The following is a 25,765-nucleotide window of genomic DNA, read 5'->3' on the forward strand; positions in this document are numbered from 1 at the left end:
CCCCCCCCCCCCGGTTAGGGATGGCCACACTGCAATTTCTTCTCCTCCATTCTCCTCTTGGGATTTTAGGCACGCACACACACACCACCCGTGTGAGTTTTAAGCCACCATGTCCAGGACTCAAACCAGAGTCAACTACATAGGAGTCCAGTGATGTAACCATTACTCCACCTGCTGGTCTCTTGGTGCCATTTTCAATGTCCACATTCTAGGCATCTGGAATCTGTACCACCTGGGTGATTTGTCCTAAACCCTGAGCTCAAATAAACCATTTTCATTTCACTTACTGTATGTCTCAGCCTTCCTTTAAGGTTAACAGGTATGACATCAACTTAATTAATTACGGACAGTCTATTTGCAAAGAAGGTCACTCTGGAGCACCAGGGTTCAGGACTTCAATATATTTTTGGGGGGTTTGAGGAGATACAATTCAAACTATAGTGCATCCCCAAACCCCTTATTAGATCAGGTAGTAGTCTTCACTAAATTAGTGCAAGCCCTATTTTTCCCAAGCCAAGTCCAGCTTCAGCCTTCCTGCTTTTTAGGACTTCCCTTTTGTAGAATCTAATTGTTCTGGTAAGGTATTCAACAGTACTGATTTCTGTAGACACTCTCGTACACATTAATATATTTCATCTGTGAGTATTCACTTGGGAAAAAAAAATGAAAGCATTTTCCTAGTTCCAGCCCTGACTCTGACATGTTGTTAAAATCTGCCAATCAGTTTTAAGACCATTTTACAAGGATTTAGGAATAAAATAACTATCTAGTTTGTCTCTGTAAGCCTAAACTGAAAGTTGAGAAGAAACCTAGAATATGAGGATAACATTTTGATCACTCACCAAATTATATTTTTGTTAAGTATCCCTTGTTTTCTCTCATAGGTAGATACATGGACACACACATCTTATATTCCTCTCATTATGGTCTTTGCCACTTGAAGCCAGGAAATACACATGTGTGCGTGAGTGTGTAATCAGGGTGGTGGCCTCACAGACTTCCAGTCCCTTTTCCCATTTTATCATTAAAATGCTGGATCCCTTGGGTGGATAGAGTCCTGAGTAAATCGCCTTCCAAGCGTGAGTCAGACTTTTTCTATTGAGTTGTGAGTGAGCCTGCTGTCTACTGTGAAATGTGTGTGTGTGTGTGTAAGGGGGGAGCTAAAGTGCCTGCGTGTGTTTCTTGTGCAGATGTCACACCTTGTCACCAGCTTCCCCTAACCGCCCCCCCTCCTGCCATGGTGAGAACACTCTGCAGACATTTGTTTCTTCAGAATAAATGCTGCTCTCCAAAAGGTTTTAGCCTTTCTACAGGATAAAACATGCTCCTCACAAAGTCCATTTCTGATTCAATAAGGGGCACAAAGAACATTCTTCTCAGAAGTAAATAAATGACCTAAAATGCAGAGGATACAAAGTTCTGCATTTTTCCCACTGGTCACATCTTATCAAAGGATAGAGTCTTACTGTAGAATCATGAACTGATGGTTTACATTAGTTAATTCACTGAAGTGAAAAGAAAAGAGAGAGAACTAATAAGTGTTTTGGTCGACAGATGCAGGAGCCTTTCCATACAGTGGAGGGGGAAAAAAGCCTAGAAAGAGACGCATTTTTCTGTGTTTCTTTACTCTTTGCCTAAGGCAGTTCAGCCCCTGTCTTTGAACAAGGTCAGGTGCATTGTGCGTGCCCACAGTTTGAAGAGCATTGAAAGATCTTGCAGGGGGTGTATCCCCAGTAACAAATAGCTCTGTGGGGAAGAGAAGGGACCCCACACACACTACCTCTTTATTTCCCAAAGGTAGGGGCCCTGCAGGCTCTTAACTGGCTGGGATGGGTTAACACCTGCTCCTAGAAAGAATGTAGTCAGGCTCTCTGGTCACAGGTAGCTGACTTCCTGATGGGTAGGGCTGGAGGCCCCTTTCATGTGGAATTTTTCTCTCTCCATATCAATAGGAAATGGGTAGTAGACAACTGCACAATGTTTTCCAAATTGAAAGGTCAGTAGGCACTAACTCTCAAAGTGTGTAGCAAGGAAAGACCTCCTGAAAATGTCAAATATACACATATTTGTATGTTGTATATATCAGTCTACTTTTATATTTCAACATTACCTATGGATACATAGACATTTTTATTAAACATCCTAGCACACTTGTTTGAATAATTAAAGAAATTTAAGATGCATGGTGTAAATTAATCTGATAATTTATATTTATACTGAGGCTTACTCTGCATAGCTTCTAAGAATATGTCATTTGGAGAATACGTGAAGAAGTCAGTTGGCAGATTATTTGAGGAACAAGACATGCACACACATTAGATTTCTGACACATCAACAAGTACCAACTTGCATAACACACCACAGTATTAACAGAAGATATCAATGCTCAGGCTCTGTGAAGTGGAGGAAAATATCAGAGTCAATAATGGGCATCTTCCAGAAGGATTTCTTACGTTATTAAAGAGGATGTAACTCTTGCTCCAGAAATTTGGAGTTGAAGAAATGTCATTTATTTATCATTTTCAAATCAATTATTTTAGACTTGTGTAATAATCAAAAGGCAGTGAGCTTACCTTTCTGCTCTGAACACATAGCAGTGACAAATGAAATACAAAAAAAAAAAATAAATAAAAAAGAAGGTAAAGAAATAAAGGCAGGAAGATCTCACCAGGCTCTGGTACAAGATAACCATCTGGAAGTAGATCACGGTGACTGAGAGCTTGATCCCTGTGGGACAAAGAGCTTTAAATGTGAGTGAGACCTGGAGCAGAGCCAAGTTTCCTGTCTGATGCCAGAGGCGGACAGGGATCTCCACGGACTCGGACTATGGCTTCAGATGAAGCTGCAAAGCTGCAGAGACAAAGGGCAAAGACAAAGTGAGGCTCCTAGGAACTGAGCCAACTGCATGCAAATGCTGTAAGGGATCCATGATATCCTTCAGTGTCACCTAGGGGCAGGACAGCCCAAGCTCAATTTTAAACCTGATTCTGGGTTAGAAGTAGTAGAGCTGGCTAGGTAGAGATAGCCACAAACTCTTAGGGAGGGGAAATTCTACAGGGAATGTTCAAAATGAACCTGCAAACCAAAATCCTAAAACACATAAACAAGTCTAATTTCTTACAGGTCAAATTAAAATAAAAATAATAAATAAAACTGAATAAAATAATAAAAAAGAGAAGAATGTTTTATAAATGTCAGTTAGGTCAAGTGGGTTAGCAGCGGCATTTGAGTTTTCTTGCTGATTTTCTGCCTGCTTGATCTATCAGTTATTGAGAGAATGAAGCCAAATTTCCAAGCATAGCTGCGAGTTTGTCTACTTTTCTTTGTAGTTCTATCAGTTTTAGCTTCATGTATTTTGAAGTTCTATTATTAGCTATATAAAATGTTTAAGGTTGATATGCAAAAGGAACTTCAAAAATGGAATTTATGGAATTAATTAACACAAGAGTAGAAAAATCAAATTATATTTCAAATTTATTTCAGTGCAAAGAAATTGGAATCCATGTAGTTTTTTCATAATACACACTTCCTGTGAACTTTTTGAAGCTCTCTCATATTCTCTTGTTGAACTGACCCCATTATCATTATAAAAATGACCTTTTTGTTTAAACCCTTGGTAGCATTATTCAATCTTTATTTTTTCTATTAATATAGTCAGCCCAGCTTTTGATTAGTATTAACATGATATATCTGTTTCCATCCTTTTCATTTTAACCTCGTGGTGTCTTTATAAAATGTTAAAGTTTTGTATAGACCGCGTATTGTGACATGCTCGTTTTATCCTACCTGATCATCTCTACCTTTGCATGGACGTGCTTAGCTCATTCTTACTTACTGTGATTATCGATATGGTTAGGTTTAAAATCAATCCTCATACTGCTTTCTATTTTTTTTTCTTACTTCCTCTCCTTCTGCCTTCTCTTGGATTAGTTTTTGTGATTCCACTTTATCTCCCTTGCTCATTTAATAAGATAGATCTCTTTGTTTCATTTAGGATTTATAGTGTATATATATTCAACTTACTAAAATTTACTTTAATATAACGCCTCTTCATGTACAAAATCTGAATGGTAGTGTAGTTTCATTTTCCTTTTACCAGATTTTAGTCTATCGTTATCGTACATTGATCATACATTGTATTTTCACATGTTTTTAAGATTTCGCATGAGGGCCAGCCCACGCCCTAGTGTTTAAGGGAGCCAGATCTCACATGTCCACCATGCAGTTCAAATATCAGCCCTAGCAGCTTGAAAAACATTCCACGTGCAAGTGCCCACATCCAAAATCCTGACAGGATGGAGAAAGGAAAAGGACTTGCAGTGTGCCATGCCCCATTGGGAGGGCTCTTTCTCTCTCCTTTCTCTCCGTCCCTTCCTGGAAATTGCATATGTCCTCTGGCAAATTAAAAAATAAACAAACAAACCCTCACCTGAGAGTACAGTTGCTGTTAAGTGGTGAATTAGTGGGGCCAGATGATGGCACAACAGTCCCTCAGTTCACCGTGATGCTCCACGAGGTGGACCTACCTGAGAAGTTCCTAGACTGCTCCTGAGTGCACTGGACATGCGTGACCAGGGTGTTGGCCTGGCTGGGGCTGGGGGTAGATAGTAGCAACAGGACCCTGTTGGGGGTGCTGTCTCTGTCTGTTTCTCTCTCTCATTCTTGAGAAATGAGTAAAATAGGCTTAAAAAAATAGACCTAGATTTAAGTCCCAGTTCAGATACTTGTTAAAAAAAGTCCATTTATTTATTAAAGATACACAAATAAGAAAAAATTAGATCCATAGCAATATAGTTATCGGTCTTTCGTGTTTTTCTACCTGTATCATTTTCTTCCACCTAAAAGAATTTCTTTAGAGGACCAGTAGATGGTGTGATGATTACGTCACTGGACTCTCACATAGTCAATCGCAGTTTGAGTCCCAGACCCAGTAGGGGTATGTGTGTGCCCAAGATTCCAAGAAGAGAAGGGAGGGAAATGGATTGCAGCATGGCCATCCCCCTTAGGGGGTGATTTCTAGCTTTCTGTCTCTCTGTCTCTCTGTTCTCTGGTGAGCCCGCACTCTATAGCAAAAATCTCTCTTTAAAAAAAAAAAAACTTTCTTTAATATGTTTTATAGTGTGAGTCTACTGGTGAAGGATTCTTTCTACCTTTATATGTCTGGAAAGAAAAAAGAAGACCTTCATTTTGTCTTTGTCTTTTAAAGATATTTTTGTCATTTATTGAATTCTAGAGACAGTTTTTCTTACAGTACTTTAAGAATATTTCTCTAATGTCTTTTCTCTTTCACTGTTTCCCATGAAAAATCTATGGTTATCCTATCCTTGTTCCTCTATATGTAATGTTTCTTTATTCCTTGCCATTTCTAAGATTTTCTCTTTTATCAGTTGCTTTGAGTGTTTGATTATTATGGACTTTGGTATACTTTTATTTCTGTTTCTTATGCTTTCAGTTTTTTGAGCTTCTTTCATCTTAGCTTTACAGCTTTCAGACAATTTAGAAAATGTTCAGCAATTATCCTTTTAAGTACTTTTTCTGTCTCCTCTCTTGCCCCTTTGAGGACCACTACTAGCTTTTTAGATTCCTTGAAATTTTCTATGACTGCTAAAGTTCCATTCATTATTTTAATCCTTTTTCCCTCCGTTTTTTATTTTGGATAGTTTCTATTTCATTCTTTTTTAAAAGTATGTTAATTTATTTCTTCCATGAGAGACATAAAGAAGAGAGAGAGAGACAGGTACCCTAAATCAGGGTTTCCCTACCACAATCCACCCTCAGTCTTAGCCAGTTCCAACCATGGGCAGAAGAAGGTCCCAGGATATGAACCAAACGTGTTCTCACCTGGGTACAGTCGTGTTACACTGTGCCATCACCTGACCCTCGAATAGTTTCTATTTTTATGTCTTTGGGCTCATTAGTCTTTTCTTCTGCAAAGTTCAATCTGATGTTAATCCTATTCAGTGTACCTTTCATCTCAAACGTTGTACTTTTAAAAAAAATTATTTATTTTAATTTTATTTATTTCTTCATTTATTTTTCTTTGACCAGAGAGAGACATACAGAGAGAGAGGGAAAGTGAGAAAGGAAGCCACCAGGTCCAGGACTCAAACCATGGTCAGCCATGTGGGAGTGTCCAGCGCCTTAGCCACCATGCCACCTGCTGGTCCCCCGAACATTATACTTTTCATCTCTTAGAATTTGACTTACGTATTTTATATTCCACATCTCTATTAGCAATCTCTAGTTTTTTTTCTGGCATTTTGGGCAAATGGAATATAGTTACAAAACCTAATTTGATGTCTTTGTAAACAAATTTTATCATTTGTGTCACTTCTAAATCAGTTTCGGTTGATTGATTTTTCACTTTATGTTTCTTGGCATGCCTGGTAATTTCTGACTGAGTATCAGCAATTCAAATTTTACTTTGTTGGGGGTTGAATATTTTCTGTTTATAAATAAATCTTTTTAAGCTTTGCTTTGAAATACAGTTAAGTTACTTGGAAACAGTGTGACCCTGCCACATCTTGCTTTCAAACTCAACATTTTCTTAGGTAAAAACAGAGCAGAGCTTAGTCTAGGATTAATCTTAATCCTACTGCTAAGATGGTAACACCCTTCTGAATACAAGATGTTCCAGGACTTACGTGGAGTGGCTGATACCAGTAGGCACTGTTCCCAGCCCTTTGTGATACCCTGCTGGTCGTCCGCTTCAGATCTCTAGAATCCACTCATGATATATCTGTTCTGTCTTCTCCTGACTTTTCAGCTAGATTTTCTCAACTCAGGAAGACTGGCCAGTCCCTGCTGGATCAGATAATCTGAACGTACTTGAACAGTTTAAGATGAACACAAGCATGCAAACAATTCTTTTCTGATCCAGCTCACAGACTGGAAGTGTAAGCTTTATTAGGACTTTTTACAGAAAACCCATTGGATTCTTTACCGTAAAGCGAAGCTTACGAAGAAGTCTATTGAAATAGATACAGAAAGGCACAAGATGAGACCGATTAGGAGCAGGGATGTGTGGTTTGCCTGTGACTTTAGGACTAACTAAAGTGAACTCCACAGAAGGGATGAACAGGTCTCCTCATACCATGTCACTCACATTGCTATCTTTGTTTTCTTCAGCCTCTCCCGTCAACAGAGTGCATAAGGTGGATCCTTATCACTTAAAAGGAAGTGCTAACTCACCCTGGGGTTTTGAATGTATGCGATAAAGAGCATAGCTTTAAACCACATAGAGTAGTAATGTGGTCAGTGGTAAATGAAATCATGCAACAAAATTTACTCTCTTAAAACGTCTTTTGTCATTAGTCTTTTTACAAAATATTTATTTATTACTTATTTTTTAATTTGATCAGAGAGACACAGAGAGAAAGGGAATGTAAGAAAGCAAGCCGCCAGGTCCAGGACTTGAACCACAGTCAACCATGTGGTAGTCTAGCACCTTAACCACCACATCACCTGCCAGCTCTTGTCATTAGTCTTTATAAATATTGTTAGACATTTTGGGAAAATCTAGGAAACATTTCTGAGAAAAAAGAATAAATTTGGCCAATGGGATTAAAGCTACTTGGTGAAGGCTTAAATTAGTACCCTTTCTCCCAAGAAGAAAAGTCTTCCCAGTAGCCCTTAAGTTCAACCGAACATGGTAAAGCAGCAGCATAGGTACATTCCTTTTCTTCCCATACAGTAGATTAACTAGTAGTCCCTGATATCAAATATCATAAACTACTTCTAAAGCACTGCTAGAAACCAAGACCAAGAGGGTCATTGCTGCCTAAGAACTGCCTCCACAGTGGTTTCCTCACACCACAGTGCCCGTCATCTCTCTGGAACTGCATCTCCTTTTCTAATCTGCCCTACCCAATTAACACCTCATTCTACTCCATTCAGTTCTCTGTACTTGACTCTTTAGCGCATTGTTTTGTCAGAATAAAGTATAGTTAATTATCACATTGTCTTCTCACTAATTGCTATTTGAGATTTTGTTTCCCCAACTAAATTTTAAACTTCTGAAGAAAAGAGTATTGAAACTTTTTGACGTATCATAACAAAAATAGACCCAAGTCCCCAGTAGCTACATAATACTTTATAATTAACAAATAATTGACTATTAGGTTTAAATTCCCCATCAAAAGTAACACAAAACTGGATTATTTCTTAGGGTTTTTTTTTCCCCTTTCTAAAGTATATGTTGCTTTAGAGGTATTATAAAATATTCTTATAAACCTATTCCTTTTGTTTTTAAAAATCCCTTTCAGGAAATCAGTCAGAAAAATGCAAAACCCCAGAGACATGGTGACATCATAGGAGACCAAAGTGGAAATAAACTTTCTCATGGACATAGAATTGCTTTAGTTCTAATTTGTGTTCTAAGACTGGATTGATTAGATTAAGGATAGACTCTTTCCTGAGGCCCGGTTGGAAGAGTTAAATTTGGGATACGGGGAAAACTACAGATACAAAGGACAAGACTGAGGTCAAAGGTCTTCCCACTAGAGAGGCTTCATGACTGCCTGATGAAACCCTCGGTGTCCATCACTGCCTTCAAAGCACTGAACAGTACACAGCGTGGGGCAGGTCCATGGTGCTATCTGCTCAGTGATTAGAGACAAGATCACTGAATGCAGACTGAAGACCCTGGCTGCTGACTGAATCTGTCGAGCTTACCTTTCATTGTCCTACTATCCTTTGGTGAATAACCAGAATTTCCTTCCTCCCTTGTCTGTCTGGTTTGCATCACTGACAAATTCTCCTTTTCCTCTCTCAAGAAAGACATTCTTTTTGGCCTTGTCCATTTGGAAAAGCACATTTCATTTCAAGATGAGCCAGAATACAGCCTTCATCATGAAACGATCCTAAGTGGTTGAAACAAAGCATCCAATAAAGCAATCAAAAGTGTAAAAAGGCAGAAAGAATTTGTGCCTTCTTATGGAGCAATACTCTCATCCATCAGCTGAAAACGAAAATCTGGGACATGGCTTAAAGTTTTCATTAAAATGGAGTAGAGTCTCCAGAAGTCGGATTTGGACCAACAGCAATGAAATATTTTTCTTATAATTCCTTTCTTCTAGACAGCCTTACAGTGGGCTTCAAAGTTCTCTCTCTGACCAAATTCAATGAGTTGTTTTTTTCTCCTCTCTCTGATTGAACCAGAGCTTTGGGAAGGGCAGTGAAGTAAGCCGAAATGAAATTGCCAAAGTTATGGTTCTCAAGCAAATTAGATTTTCTCTAATGCTTACCAACTGTCACTAGGTCAGATGGATTTTTCTGCTTGAAGTCCCTTGATACATTAATTTCTCTACTGTCTTATGGTATCCCTCTGAAAGTAACTCCAGCAGCCATAAAAAACATAAAAGGAAAATGCATAGCATAACTGTGCACAGAGGGACTGTCAGAAATAAATGTGGGGAGAGGGTAGGGAGAAAGGTCTTTAGACAGGCATGTTGTTTGCTTGGTTTTTAACTCAGAGGGCGATTCATGCATCACTTCACTCAGACCTACCAGAAAATTACATGACGTGATCGGTCTGGGCTGGCTGAACCAGAATTCCTGAAAGGTGGCTGCACGTTCTGTGTTCTGGATTCATCTAATGCAGTGATTTTTGCAAAACATTTTCACACCGCAAAACCACAATATATAAAGCAGCTTAAAGTAAAGTGGCCCTCAGGTATTTGCAGTAATCCAGCACCTGGCAGCAATGAGAGCTAATTTCTCTGAAAACTAATGACTATCATGCAAGTTAGAAAACAAGGTGACATTCTCTGCTTCTCTCTAGTTGTGTATAGTTTCCTCATTCACTCTGCTTTCTTGGGCTAAAAACTAGTATTATTTATAGTAGATATTACAAGTCTTGATGTCTACTGTCTAACTGCCCAGATTTTCCTTCATTCTAAAAACATTCCAACATGGGGCCAACTGGCAGTGTAGTGGTTAAGGCAATGGACTCCCAAGTAGCTGCCCACTGTTTGAGTCCCAAAACTAGGGGCTTGAAACTCATGTTGGGCTCATGTGCATTCTTGCCCAAAATCCCAAGAAGAGAATGTGAGAGAAGGGATTGAGGCATGGCCATCTCCTCTGGGGGTGGTCGTGGGGGGTGATTTCTCACTGTCTTTCTCTCTCTGTTTCTCTTTAGCAAGCACACTGCCCAATAGAAAAATTTCTAAAATAAAAATAAAAATAAAAAAATCCAACAGATGCTTGTTGAATGCATATTTTATGTCCAAGATATAATCTGGTCATTGAATGATAGAAAAGAATATAGTAGTTTACTACTAGTAGTAATAACAATAGTAATAATAGCAAACACATATAGAATTTACTGAGTGCCAGACACTGCGTTAAGTTCCTTAGAGGTACTGAATCAATCAGTCACCTAAATGATACTCCAGGAAAGATATGGTTATCATTTGCAATCTATACACGAGGAAACTGGGGCACAAACGAGTTAAGTAGTTTGTCCAAAATTATGTATCAAGTGAGATCTAAACCCAGACAGTCAGGCTCCTGAATCAGTGTTTTTAGCATATTTGCTTTATGTATATTCTTTTGGATTTACCAGTATACTTTTATTCATTTATCATACATGCTGCAAGTAAAGAAGCTTCTGTTCTTAGATCTTTCAAAGTCCTTCTTTTTTTCAGAACTTAATAAACAACTACAGATAATGTGAACATGTGAAGGACAGCTGATTGCATCTTTCCCTCCCAAATCATTCTCTCTCTCTCTCTCTTTTTTTCCCCCCAAATCATTCTCTGAATATCTACTATTTCTTGGGTACTTTACATTATCAATATCATTAGTTAGAAATGAATCTTTCCAAAACTATAGATTCAAGGAATTTGTTAATTAGCTCACAGAACTATAACTGATAAGGGGTAGTGCTAATTCTGATCCATGGTCATCTCACTACAGCCACAACATGTCCCTTATGTTGTCAATCTCGCTAAGACTGAGAAGCGGCCAGTGTTGCTCATCCATGACTAATTAATGCTATTAATGCCGTCAGTCCCTTCCTCCTATTTCCTTCTCTCCTCTCTCTCTCTCTCTTCTAGCAGTTTTTTCCTTAGAACACATGTGCTCCCCTGAGAGAGACACAGAGACAGAGATGGTGAGAGGGAAAGTGAGAAATCACCACCCCCGCACCCAGGGGCAGGGATGGCCATACCGCAATCCCTTCTCCTCCATTCACCTCCCAGGATCTTGGGCATGTACACACACACACACACACACACACACACACACACACACACACAAACCCGGCATGATTTTCAAACCACTGGGTCTGGGACTCGAACCACGGTTGGCCATGTGGGAGCCCAGCAACATAACCACTATGCCATCTACTAGTCCCCCTAATTCTCTTCTCTTATACTGTTTATGTCCCCAGGTAATTATTATATTTGAATATTCGTTTTACATATTTACAGCCTTTCTCTTACTAACCATGAGCTGTCTAATGCCTGAGATGTGGAAGGGGGCAGATGCTGCTCTCATTAACTCATAAATTATGAAAGTGATATGTGGCAAGTTTGGGTCCAAGTTCTATGGTTTTCCCCTGCTCCATCCTGGACCCTAAACTCTGGCCTGATAGGAAGTATCCACCTACCTGAATATTTATTATCTCATTTATTCATCAAAATGCATAATGGAGCCTAGATGACCTGACTGGGGCTAACTGGACTGATTTCTATGGTATGAATGTATCCCCCAAAATTCTGTGCTGGAACTGAATCCACCATGCAATGGTGTTGGGAGGTGGGACCTAATAAGAGGTGATTAGGTCATAAGTGCAGAGCCCAGTAGATTAATGTTGCTATTGAGAGAATGGGTTAGTATCTCGAAGTGGGTTTGTTCTTGCTTCTTCCCTCATGTGCTCTCTTGCCCTTCTGCCTTCTGTCATGAAATGGCACAGCCAGAAAGTCCTCAACAATGCCAATCAAATGTTAGTACCAGGCCTTGGACTCCCCAGTCTCCATGATTGTGAGCCAGATCAATCTATTTTCTTAATAAATGACCCAGTCTGTCGTATTTTGTTCTAATGACACAAATGGTTTAAGACATTGACAAAGTCAATGATTGACAAAGTCAGGTCACACCAGGAAGGTCAAGTAGTATTGAAGATGGACAAGAATGACAAATCAGCCTTAGTTTAAGTTAGTTTTCACTTCTCTTTCCCACCAAAGCAGCAAATAATACATACAACAGTAGAGAGCAAAGCAAGTGGTTGTTGTTCTCTTATTCCTTCTATGGACCACTGGAGTAAGGACTTTGCCTATCAGGAGCACCTAGACTCACAGGCTTGTAGGCTTACTACAAAGATGTTATACACGTCTGTCTAATACACACAAGTACCATCCTATTACCATTTGAGGAATTTCTTGCAGCACCAGTTCTACTGAGCTCTATCATCTACCACATTGCTGGGCCTGTGGCAGCCCTGGTCTTAGCCTACTTGTGCCAACTAGTAAAATCACCTTATTACATGTATAGGTTTTAAAATGCAGCCCCTGCTTTTGGCCAGAACTGTCATCTTCCAGTAAATAACCAAAATGACGAACACAAAGGGAAAGAGGAGAGGCACCCAATATATGTTCTCTAGGCCTTTTAGAAAACATGGAGTGGTTCCTTTGGCAACATATATGCGAATCTACAAGAAAGATGATATTGTAGACATTAAGGGGATGGGTATTGTTCAAAAAGGAATGCCCCACCAATGTTACCATGGCAAAACTGGAAGAGTCTATTATGTTACCCAGCATGCTGTTGGCATTGTTGTGAACAAACAAGTTAAGGGCAAGATTCTTGCCAAGAGAATTAATGTGTGTATTGAGCATACTAAGCATCCTAAGAGCAGAGATAGCTTCCTAAAACATGTGAAAGAAAATGACCAGAAAAAGAAAGAAGCCAAAGAGAAAGGTACCTGGGTTCAACTAAAGCGTCAGCCTGCTCCATCCACCCAGAGAAGCACACTTTGTGAGAACCAATGGAAAGGAGTCTGAGCTATTGGAACCTATTCCCTATGAATTCATGGCATGATGGATGTTAAAAATAAACTAATCTGTGGTCTAAAAAAAAAAAAATGTAGTCTCTTCCGGATGTCATTGGTGTCTTGTCTGTGCTGGGTGTGAGATTGGGAGATGAGAAGGTGAAACAATACCTACCTATTCTTTTTTTTTTTTTTTTTAGAGGTTTTTGCTATAGGGTGCATGTGCTCTCCAGAAAGACAGAAAGAGACAGAGAGACAGAAAGCAAGAAATCACCCCCCAGGGCATGGCCATGCCATAATCCCTTCTCTTCCATTCTCTTCTCAGTATCTTGGGCATGCACCTACATGTACCCGGTGTGAGTTTAAGCCAGCCAGGTCCAGAACTCGAACCATGGTTTACTACATGGGAGTCCAGCGACATAGCTATTACACTAACTGCTAGTCCCAATACCTACCTATTCTTAAAAGTCATTTGTGTTTTCTAAGAAGAAAGCGTCCTACTGTAGATATGAGGTGAACTTTTCCCCCCTTTCTTTCTTTCTTTTTTTTTTTTAACTTCTTTTGTTTATTTCTTCTACGAGAGAAAGAGAGAGAGCAGGACCCCTACAGGGTTCTCACAGCAACCGCCCTCCACCCCAGCCTCTATGTCCATGGGCATGCCTAGCATACCAAGATCCATCTGGGATCGGAGCCTCGGCTTCCCTTATGTGACTTCAGCATCACACAGGCGCTCCTCATCACTGGTGTCACCACAGGTGGGCTGAACGGTCAGTGAATTTCTTTATTCTGTTAGAGTACTCAAAGATATTTGAAACAGATTCCCACTATTTTCCTTTGATTTTAATGGAACCTTGGAGACTCATGTCAAAGGATTTGAATTCTCTGTGCAACATGGCTTCAGACATTACAGACCCATTGAGTGGACTAGGCATCCTCAAAAAGAAGAAAGCTACAAGAAATGGAACCCGAACCCCTGTAGAAAAATTGTCTCAAGGGAAGGAACTTGTCAAGGGTGATCATCTGAGCAAGTGAGGTTGACACCATAGTTCTGAGTGAGAATGAAGGCCCTCACATGCCCTGTCATGACCCCAGGATGCCCAAGAGCTCTGCAAAGGAGAGGAATAGGGAAACAGAGAATTTTTTCTCAGAGACCTCACTACTCTAGGATAGGAAGCCCTTCTGAAGGATCTGGTCAGGCATAGCAGAGAGCTTTCCTAGTGAATGTTGGAGAAGAGAAGCAACGGTGATCGATGCATTGGGGAAGTCAGGAGCTGTGCAAACTGGAGCCTGTGGGCAGCCTGAAGAGCAATGTCCCTAGGGTAGGCTAGGTATGGTCAGCAGGATGGTCTGCAGGCTAAGCTTGACCAACTTCCCACAGTGGGAAGACACAGTACATCCAGAGGAAAACTGGCAGCAAAATGGGCAGCAGCACAGGCAGTGTGCCCTGATTGACCAATGGAACCAGAAAAATGAAAGTGATTGAGGCAAAAGCAGAGGTTCAGCCAAGCTGCCTTATCTGTGAGGCAACATTCCAACTGGAGTTGTGAAGCATGAGTGGCTCCGTTTTCGATCCTTAGATTCTGCAAACAGATAAGGAGGGAACTGGGGACATTCAGAGCACACCGTAAGCACATTAGAGATTCTCCACTTTTAGGGGAGAGGTCATAGGAGGATATCAGACAGTCAGGCTTTGGAGCATTAAAGTTCTTGCTACAAATGTGACACACATTACTGTATGAAGACTGACACTTAGAAATTACATACTTAACCTATCAATCTTAGTCCTCTTGAATGTGCAATCTCTGTTATTTGGATAGGAGTAGCAGGCAAAGTGGGGGTGTTTTATATGATAAGTCCTCAGGGCCTCTTTAGTTCATACACTTCCATCTTCCTTAATTCAGCAAACATTTATTGAACATCTATTATATGTTATCTGACATACAATAGATGAGAATGTGAAAATATATTCACAGAAATAAATATGGTGAGGGACCAGCAGTTAGCGTAATGGCTATGTCGCTGGACTCCCACGTAGTCGACCGCGGTTCGAGTCCCAGACCTGGTGGCTTAAACTCATGCCAGGTGCATGTGTGTGCGTGCCCAAGATCCCAAGAGGAGAATGGAGGAGAAGGGATTGTGGTGTGGCCATCCCCCCTGGGGAGTGATTTCTCGCTTTCTGTCTCTCTGTCTCTGTCTATCTGGCAAGCACATGCACCCTATAGCAAAAACCTCTAAAAAAAATAAAAGAGAAAGAAAGAAAGAAAGAAAGAAAGAAAGAAAGAAAGAAAGAAAGAAAGAGAGAGAGAGAAAGAAAGAGAGAGAGAAAGAAAGAAAGAAAGAAAGAAAGAAAGAAAGAAAGAAAGAAATATGGTGTAGTGCTGGACTTCAACAATTTCACAGTTTAGTAGGAAACTGACCCATTAAATAATAAGTATGGGGGTCAGCAGGTGGCATGGTGGTTAAGGCACTGGACTCCCATATAGCTGATCATAGTTCAAATCCGGGATCTGGCAGCTTGCTTTCTCATTCTTCCCACAACCTCATCTCTCTCTGGTAAGTGCACATGCCATATAGCAAATTAAAATAATAATAATAATGATAACAGGGGTCAGCAGATGTCATTATGGTTAAGTCACTAGACTCCCACATGGCCAATCATGATTCAAGTTGCCAACCCGGTCACTTGACACTCACCCCAGTCGTGTATGTGTGTGTGTGTGTGTGTGTGTGTGTGTGTGCATGCCCAAGATCCCAGGAGGAGAATGGAGGAAGGAGGAGGGATCACAGCGTGCACATCCTCTCACTATCTCTGTCTTTCTCTCTGCAGTGAGCACACACTCTAAGGCAAAACCCCTTTAAAAAATAATAATGACATGATAAATAAAATAAAAAATTCTTTAAAAAAATAAGTATGATTGAAGGAGGTAAGTGCCACTAGAGGGGTATGGCCATGTCTAGGTAATGACAGGACAGGACTTTTAGAAATTTATAAAAAACAGTGGCGGCCTGACTGCTGTGGTGCAGTGACACCAAGTGCCTGGCAAGGCTGGAAGTCGTTGGGCCAGGTATGGTTCAGGTCCCCAGTCAGCCTGAGTACACACCAAGCACGAGGGTGCCCATGATCCTGAGGAGACAGAGGGCTGGGAAACGGGATTGGGGCACGATAGGACCCTGTGCAAGGTGCTTCTCTCTTCTTCTCTCTGTCTCTCTGTGTCTTTCATCTCTCTCTCTTTCACATACACACACACATACACACACACACACATTTGCTATTATTAAAAAAGAAGAAGGCAGCACAGTGGAGAAGCTATACAGTTCTCAGTAGTTGAAAGTAGATTTTCTCAGGTGCCGAATGGGAGGCAGGGCATTTGCATCATTAGAAGTAAAGGGAGACTACATGACATGTTCTCCAGACTCCTTCTCCCTTTGTACCCCTGAGAGATGGACTGTCTCCACCCTGTTCTCTGCCTTTCAGTTTTGTATTTCTAAGAAAAGGTGCCAGCAGGAGGTCAGAGGACAGGAGGAGAGAGAAATGTCTATTCCTCTAGACATCTCTCTGTCCATTTGACAGTAACTGTTCATTTGTCCAAAACCACAACTCTCTCCCAAGTCTTGCAAGAGAAAGAGTTACCAGAAGTTTAGTAGCCTCCTTTGTTGCTGGCCTCAGGATAGTACCTTCCCTCTCTAGCTTAGTTTATCTCTGCCCAGACCTCTGCAAAGAGTGACTTCACTTAATGGTCTTCCATCACCTTTCTGGGAGCATCATCTGGTCCCTGATGGGACCTGAATGATACAGCACTCTAAGTGTAACAGTGTATGTGCAAAGGAGATGTGAAGTGAGCCAGCTAATCCAGGAAATGGCCATTAGTTCACCAACTGGAGGCAGAACTCAAGAGGCAGAGGCAAGAGCTGCAGCTGGAAGGGATGGCAAGGGCCAGGTCTCTGGGCCTCACATGCTGCGTGTAAGAGATTTTATCCCAAAGATTCTGTTAGTACTATGGGGTTTATACATTTGACTTTTGTGTTGATTTCTTCAGAATGTCTCCAAATTCCTCAGGATCCCAGTCTCTGAATTACAAACTAAAGCTTTCAGATAATCTTGTTGAAAGGTAATAGAACTTCTTCTATGTTCTACTGAGAACCACTGTGAATTACTCGTTGGAATAAAAAACACAGTAGTAGTTTCCCCTCCTCAGTGTACTTAATCCTTAAACAAATCAGCGAGTGGCAGATTCAGAATTGACTACTCCCTAGAATTAAACTTAGTTGTAGTTTCTTACCTTTCTCCTAAACAACCACGGATTTGTCTTGGGAACACGGGCCATGTGGGAAAGTCATTGCAAGCTCAGAGAATAACAGGTCTCAGGATATTCTGTATTGCTTCTCAGACTCAGACTTTCACATGAGCTAATAATAGAGACCACGTGGGAGAGAAGACATTACTTTATTAGAGAACATAACATTGACAATAGGATATTCTTGGTGAAATTACTGTGCTAAGACACATATTTAATATTGCAGGTATACTGACCCATACTCATTCCCAATCTCTTTCTCCCTTATCAACCTCTATAATAATGAGTAGAAAAATTAATGACTTCTTTCACCCACCTCCCTTGCAGAATAGGTATGTGACAAATTTTAACCCAAGGAAATGTAAGTGGAAGTCTGCTAGGGATTTCTAGGAAAGCTTCTATATTTCTAATAGCAAGAGACAATCAAAGTTAGTGTCTTCACCTTGTCCTTTATCCTGATTTGAACAAGAAACTTGTCTGGAACAACAGCAGCCATCTTGTAAGCAAGAGGAAGTAATTATGAGGACAAAAAGAATTCAAAGATATTGAATCTAAGACAGAATTGCTGGGGACCAGCAGATGGCATAATTGTTACATAGCTAGATTCCCATGTAGTTGACCTCTGTTTGAATCCCATACCCAGCACCTTAAAACTCATGCCAAGGAATTAAACTTAGTTGTAGTTTCTTACCTTTCTCCTAAACAACCACGGATTTGTCTTGGGAACACGGCCATGTGGGAAAGTCATTGCAAGCTCAGAGAATAACAGGTCTCAGGATATTCTGTATTGCTTCTCAGACTCAGACTTTCACATGAGCTAATAATAGAGACCACGTGGGAGAGAAGACATTACTTTATTAGAGAACATAACATTGACAATGGGATATTCTTGGTGAAATTACTGTGCTAAGACACATATTTAATATTGCAGGTATACTGACCCATACTCATTCCCAATCTCTTTCTCCCTTATCAACCTCTATAATAATGAGTAGAAAAATTAATGACTTCTTTCACCCACCTCCCTTGCAGAATAGGTATGTGACAAATTTTAACCCAAGGAAATGTAAGTGGAAGTCTGCTAGGGATTTCTAGGAAAGCTTCTATATTTCTAATAGCAAGAGACAATCAAAGTTAGTGTCTTCACCTTGTCCTTTATCCTGATTTGAACAAGAAACTTGTCTGGAACAACAGCAGCCATCTTGTAAGCAAGAGGAAGTAATTATGAGGACAAAAAGAATTCAAAGATATTGAATCTAAGACAGAATTGCTGGGGACCAGCAGATGGCATAATTGTTACATAGCTAGATTCCCATGTAGTTGACCTCTGTTTGAATCCCATACCCAGCACCTTAAAACTCATGCCAAGAGCATGTGTGTACATGCTCAAAATCCTGAGAGGAGAATGGAGAATAAGGGATTGCTATGTGACCATGCCCCATGGAAGGTGATTTCTCTCTTTCTGTCTCTCTGTCTCTTTCTGTCTTTCCAGCCAACATGTGCCCTATAGCAAAAATCTCTCTTAAAAAAAAAAGATAATAGCATGTCTTGTATAATGAGCCAGTAGTTTGTTTTTTTTGTTTGTTTTGTTTTGTTTTTTCCAGAACAACCTTGGTATGTCCTCACATAGAAATTAATTTTACTATTTCACTTGACACACATTTGGCAAGTTCACTTTCATTCTTGCCTATCTTAGATTCCAAAGTCATCATTACAATAATCTTTGAAAAGACTTTACCCTCTTTAACCCCCTCACTCCCTTTGTCATGCTTACTTGGCAAAACCCCAACAATAAGGAAATCCAACCATTCTCTTCTTATGGCCAAGTTGCTAAATATTTTAGATTGATTTCACACTATGCCATAGTTTCAAACCAGAAATGGGTCCTCGACTATGCTTTTTTGGAGCTTACTTCCCCTGCACACACACACACACACACACACACACACACACACACACACAGGATTATACCCTTTTGTTTCTCTTCTCAAATATCTTATTCAACCTCCTCCCCCCTTACTCTCATAGTTTACTAAGAAACCAGAAACTATCAGATAGTTACCTTTCCTGCCTTGGCAGCTGCCCATCTTCTCTAACTTCCCTCTTCTTTCAACTGAAGAAATACCATTTCTTCAACTAAAGATCTGCCCTTGCTATTCCAAGGAGACCAGCATCATTGGCATCACATGGGAAATTTTTAGGAAAATGTGCAGATTCTCAGGCCCCATTCTAGACCTCTGGAGCCAGAATCTGCCACTTAACAGGTTCTCCCAGGGGTCTACATGCATATGTACACAAACATTTGAAAAACACTGCTCTTGATGCTATCACTTCTTAAGAACTTCATGCGTTTGGTCATCCTAATTCTCCTGAGTCACTGTTTGCTTTTTTACTCCTGTTACAATGCCAAATTCTTATCAGTAAGCAAATACCATCTGGTACTTCCCATCTGAGAAAACCAAAATACTTGAGGGCCCATATTCCTTTCTAATAGCTAATCTCTTTCCTACTTCCCTTCATCAAGTCCCTGAGATAGTCACCACATAAGCTATCTCCACTTTCTCTTCTCTAATTCATGGATAACCCAATATGGTATCTGTTTCACCAAAAGGACTCTCATCGAGGTCATCCGTCATTTCTATTTAGCTGGTGGTCTTAGAGCATCCCACCCAAAATAAGGCACTTTGGCATGCTGAGTATTTAAGAATATGGAGAGAACCTCAGAAGTAGGAAGATCACTCTCTATATTTCCTCCCTTTCCCCTGAAGTAGGTCATAAGACTCTCATCAGCATTCTTATCTCTAAGACCCAGAAACATGAGGAAAAATCTGAACAAGCAGGCCTTGTTAAAGATCTCCAAGCTTATTATCATTAGTTCATACCCCTATTGTCCAATTGCACTTCTGCATAACTACTCATTCTTCATTCTGAAGATGCCCATGTCAGTAAAACTCATATCAAATAAATGTGTACACTTTTCTCGTGCTGATCTGTCTTTTGTTATAGGAGGTCTCAGTCATAAACCTAGCAATAAGCAAAGATGAAATTAATTCTCCTTCCATATATAGAAAAATCCCATGCTCTCTTCTCTGAGCTTTTTCTTCGCGATTTCTCAGAGTTAAGACTCCTTCATCTGCCGATGTTCTTACATGAGCCTTTATGAACATGCATTCTCCAGATTTTCCTCCTTGCTTCTTGGTGGTCCCTCCACACTCTCTTTTGCCAACTTCTCTTCCTTTATTTCACTATTAATTATGGGGTTCCCAAAACTTAACACTAGACCTATTCTCTTCTTGTCCCAGATTATCTCATTCCATTTTAAGTACCATCAAAATGCTGATGTTCTTCATCCTTCTCTAGGCTCTAAATTCTCCACTGTTACATTCACCTGCTTATGTGATATCTTTTTTTTAGAATAATTAATTTATTTACTTCCCTTTATTATTATCAGTATTGTTATTGTTATTATTTGAATTTGACAAGAGAGAGAGAAAGGGAAGGCGAGAGAGCAAGCTGCCAGGTCTGCGACTCGAACTGTGGTTGGCCATGTGGGAATCCAGCACCCCCAACCACCACAGCACCAGCTGGCCGCCTTATTTTGTATCTTTATGTGAATATCTCCTAAGCACCTCAAGGCACCAGCTGGCCGCCTTATGTGGTGTCTTTATGTGAATATCTCCTAAGCACCTCAAAGTTGTCATGTTTAAAACTGAACTCTTGATTCTTACCCACTCCTTTGAAAACCTCTCCTCCCGCCAGTCTTCTCCATCTCGGTAGATGGTACTACTATCCAACAAATGTCATAAATCAGAGATTTAAGAGTCACTCCAGATCCCTTTTTTGTCAGTCCCTGCAACATATCAGTCAATTAGTACTATCTATTTTACCTTCAAGATAGGTCTTAAATCAGTCTATACCTTTCTGCCTCCATGTTTTACCACCAGCCAAACCACCACCATCTTTCACTCAAACTACTACAAAAGTCTCTTCTCTGGTCTCCCCTCTTTACCATTTTGCATCCTCCAATCTATTCTCCATGTGAAAACCAAGGAGTCTTTTAAAAATATAACTTTAATTAAGTATCTAAATGATGTAAAACTCTTCTATGGCTTCTAATTGCATTTAGGATTAAATTCTAAAATCTGCAAGTGTCTGTATAATTAGACTGCTGCCTACCTCCCTGATGCTTTCCCCATCCCTCCATCCGTGGCTCCGTTCACTTCCTTGAAAATGCGAGTCTTTTCTATACCTAGGAACATGCTGTTTTCTCTTCTTAGCTCCTTCTAAACCTTCAGGAATCAACTAAAATGTCTTCTCCTTAGAGAATTCTATCAGACTACCATATTTAAACACCCTGTCCTCACATTCCTTTTACTCTGTATAGTGTGCACGATTTGTCTATAACACTTTATATGCATATATTTACTTCCTTGCTCCCTGCTAGACTGTAAGCCTTATGAGTGCAGAGATAGTGCTGCTTTATTTCCAGCATCATCCACAAACCCAGTACCTCACAGTTGCCATCATAAAATAATAAACAAGGTACTACCATAAATAATAAACAAGCTCACCCATCAAACTATCCCCTTCCTTCCAACAACAGAAGGACTACTTATCATTGTGTTTGTGCATCATTAATGACCTAAATATTGACCTAAAAGATTGCCCTAGCAAAGACTCGGGAAACTGGGATGGGCTGAAGTGGGGGGAAATATCTTAAAATTTGCAGTAAATTTTCTGTTTCTCATTAGGTAGAAGGTTGCTTTAGTCTTTGGGGAAGGTAGTTTTCTGATTTGGGAGAACTGCTAGAAGCAGCTTTATTCTCACATAAATCAAGTGAGTTTCTATCAAGTCTTCATTGAGTAGACTTTGATGTCTCCATTGACCTGAACACAGATGTTTCAGTCTGGATGCTATATGTCCCAGGTAACCTGAACCGTTGAGTATAATTAAAGCGGAGCCATGTCTTCACAAACATTATTGCTCTCCCTTTGTATGCATTAGAAACAAGTGGAGAAGGAGAGTGTGAGGAAAGACATTAAGGAGAAAAATAGGCAAGACATTTATGGGACACAGAAACGGATCATTATCTGTTGCTGATAACGTGTATAGTATCCCCAACTGGACTGGTGTGAAATGTATTCATGTTGCAAAATTCACTTTATAAGCTAAGTGATGTATAGTGATTGAATGTGTTAAAGAAAATAAAACATATTAATAGAAAAAAGAAGTAAGTGGATTTTTTGTTTTTATTTTTTTGGGGGGGTTGTTTTGTTTTATCAGGCAGACTCTCTTACGTTGCATTTTGCCTGCAATTATCTCTAGTTCTTCAGCAGGCCTGGGTACATTCTTTTGTAAGTAGAAGCTCCCTGAGAGGATGAGGACTGTAGAAGTTACAGCAGAGGCTACCACTATCAAGAGCTTATGACTGGGACCAGCAGTTAGCATAATGGCTATGTCACTGGACTCCCACGTAGTCGACCGTGGTTTGAGTCCCAGATCCGGTGGCTTAAATTCACGCCAGGTGCATATGCGTGCATGCCCAAGATCCCGAGAGGAGAATGGAGAAGGGATTGCGGCGTGGCCATCTCCCCTGGGGGGTGATTTCTTGCTTTCTCTCTCTCTGTCTCTCTGTGTCTGTCTGGCGAGCGCACGTGCCCTATAGCAAAAAACAAACAAACAAACAAACAAAAAATAGCTTATGACCAGCTAGGCACTGGGCTAAAGACAGTATATACATCATCTCAGTTCATCTTTCGACATGTCTTTGAGGTAAGAACTATCTTTGTCTCCATATTACATTTGAAGAAAGGAAGGTTCAGGGTGGTTGAGTTACTTTCAAAATATAAGACAGGGGCCAGGCCAAGATGGCTGGATCCCACAGGGCTGACCACATAGTTCAAGTTGCATGAACTCAGAGGCTTGAGAAACACACTGGACGCACACCAGGTGCATGTACACATGTGCCCACAATACCAACAGGAAGGAGAAATGGAGAAGGGATTGGGAGATGATCATACCCCATAGAGTGCTTTCTTATTTTCCCTTTCTCTCTCTCTCTCTCTCTCTGGCAAGCATATGCTCCATTTAGCCAATAGCAGTTAAGTCAGAGTTTGAACTGAATTCTAGGCAGTGTTAAGGGGCGTGTATTAAGTAGGAAACATTATCCCTATAGGTTAAGGAGTAATTTTCGCTTTTTTTTTTGGAAGAGAGGCACTAGTGGAAACAATTCAATAGGACTGGAATGGGCTGGACTGGCCCTGTACCACGCAGGGTGTTAGCGAAGGCTAGAGGCTCTCTGGGCCAACCAGTGCAGAGTCATTACCCTTGGAGACCAGTCAGTACGACCAATGTTGTCGATAAATGGACTTCCCCTGCATGGAAAAAGCACACATGTTACCTGTCTTGGAAACAGGCTGCTTCTGAAGAGGAAATAAGGCTTGGAGAGGTGGCATTCGGGCTGGAGGAATTAGAAATTGAATCTCCTGGCTCTTGACTCTGAGAAATGGACACATTTGAAAAACTTTAAGTGGCCTATCCTCCACTCCTGTGGTCAGGCTGGAGGCCAAGCAGGGAAGGTTCAGGCCTACGGGTTATGAGTAGAGCCAATCTAAGCACAGTTACTAAGTTATACTTTGCTATCAATTGTGATATCCCAATTAAGAAGATGGACAGTTAAGGGAAGAATAGCCCCAGTCCCACTTCTCAAGGCCAGATTGGTGGTGGCGTAGTGGCCAGAAGGCGACAGAAATTTAGGGCTTTAGAAAAAGTGTCAGGAGTGGCGGTGTGTCAGCATAAGGCCTACAGTGGTTGTATCTGTACTACACACGTACAGACTTCAATCGTTGTCATTATTCCCTAAACAATACAATATAACTACTATTTATCTAGTATATGCATCGTGTTAGGTATTATCATCTAGAAGTGAGTTTAAAGTACACAGGAGGATGTGCATAGGTCATATGCAAATACGATCCTGTTTTATTTAAGGGACTTGAGTTCCTGAAGATTTGGGTATTCATGGGGGGGAGGGGCTGGAACCAATCCCTTATGGATATTAAGGGACAACTATTTAAGAAAGAGCCACTTTTCTGAAAGCTCCCACAGAAAAGCCCAGAAAGTACTTACAATTGACATGACTTAGGTCACATGGTCACATTTAAAGGGTTAGAGTGTTTTGGCCAAACAGAGCTGTTATTTATTTATTTTTTAAAATAATTATTTATTTTATTTATTCATTTAATTTTTTTTTTTAGTTTGATCAGAGAGAGAGACAGAGGGTGAGAGTGAGAGAGAGAGGAAGTGAGAAAGCAAGCCACCAGATTCAGGACTTGAACCCTGGTCGGCCATGTGGGAGTGTCCAGCGCCTTAACCACCACGCCACCTGCTGGTCCCCAGAGCTGTTTTTGTTTTAATCTGCTATCTTGTTATTTTTGTTTTAATTTCCAGAAGGTGCATGCATTCTCCAGAGAGAGACAGAGAGAGATAGAGAGAGAGAGGAGATGAGAAAGCACCCCACATAAGGAATGATGATGCCACAATCCCTTCTCCTTTTCTGCCTCCCTTCAGAATCTTGAGCACATGTGCACATGTGCCCAGAGCGTTTTTCAAGCCACCAGGACTGAGATTTTAACTTGGCAGGTTGGCCATGTGGGATATAGCTCCCTTAACCCCTAGGGCAAGGGCTGGTTTTATTCTGTTATTAAGTAATGTTCATTCCTTTAGCAATTTTCAAAGTATTTTCCATTTGCTATAGAAAATTGAAAGTGCAGTGGCCAGCAAGGTGGTATGGTTGAGGCAGCTGGATACCACATGGCTAACTGCTTGCGGTTCAAGTCCCAGAACTGGTGGCTTGAAAAACACTCCAGGCTGTGGATCCTGTCCAAGCTTACAGAGCTTTTGTGGTGGAATGACTGTGGTGTTCTGCTGTTCTGATGTTATGGGTGATGTTCTGCCATCTCTCAGCTGTATAGACCAATCTACCCTAAACAGAATAGCTTACGTGTGTTTTGAGCACATCAGACAAGGTTTCTACATGAGACTGATTTAATGAATTATAGTTCAGTTTATGAAGAAATATTGATAATAACAGGTAAATAGTAACTGGATTTTTTTCTGGATTGTGTGTGTGTGTGTATATATATATATGTGTGTGTGTGTGTGTGTGTGTGTGTGTGTGTGCACTCACCAGAGAGACAGAGACAGATATACAGAAAGTGAGAAATCATCCTGCCCCAGGGGGGAGATGACCATGCCACAATTCCTTCTCCTCCATTCTCCTCTCAGGATTTTGGGCAAGCATGCACATGCACCTGGCATGGGTTTTAAGCCACTGGGTCTGGGACTTGAACTGTGGTCAACTATGTGGGAGTCCGGGGACATAACCATCATGCCATCTGCTGGTCATGGCGATTTCTTTCTTTTTCTTTCTTTCTTTTTTTTTTTTTTGCCATTGAGTTTATGGGGCACATGCATTTGG

The sequence above is a fragment of the Tupaia chinensis genome, unplaced genomic scaffold (assembly GCF_000334495.1).
Source record: "Tupaia chinensis unplaced genomic scaffold, TupChi_1.0 Scaffold000549_1, whole genome shotgun sequence".
NCBI classification, from domain to species: Eukaryota; Metazoa; Chordata; class Mammalia; order Scandentia; family Tupaiidae; genus Tupaia; species Tupaia belangeri.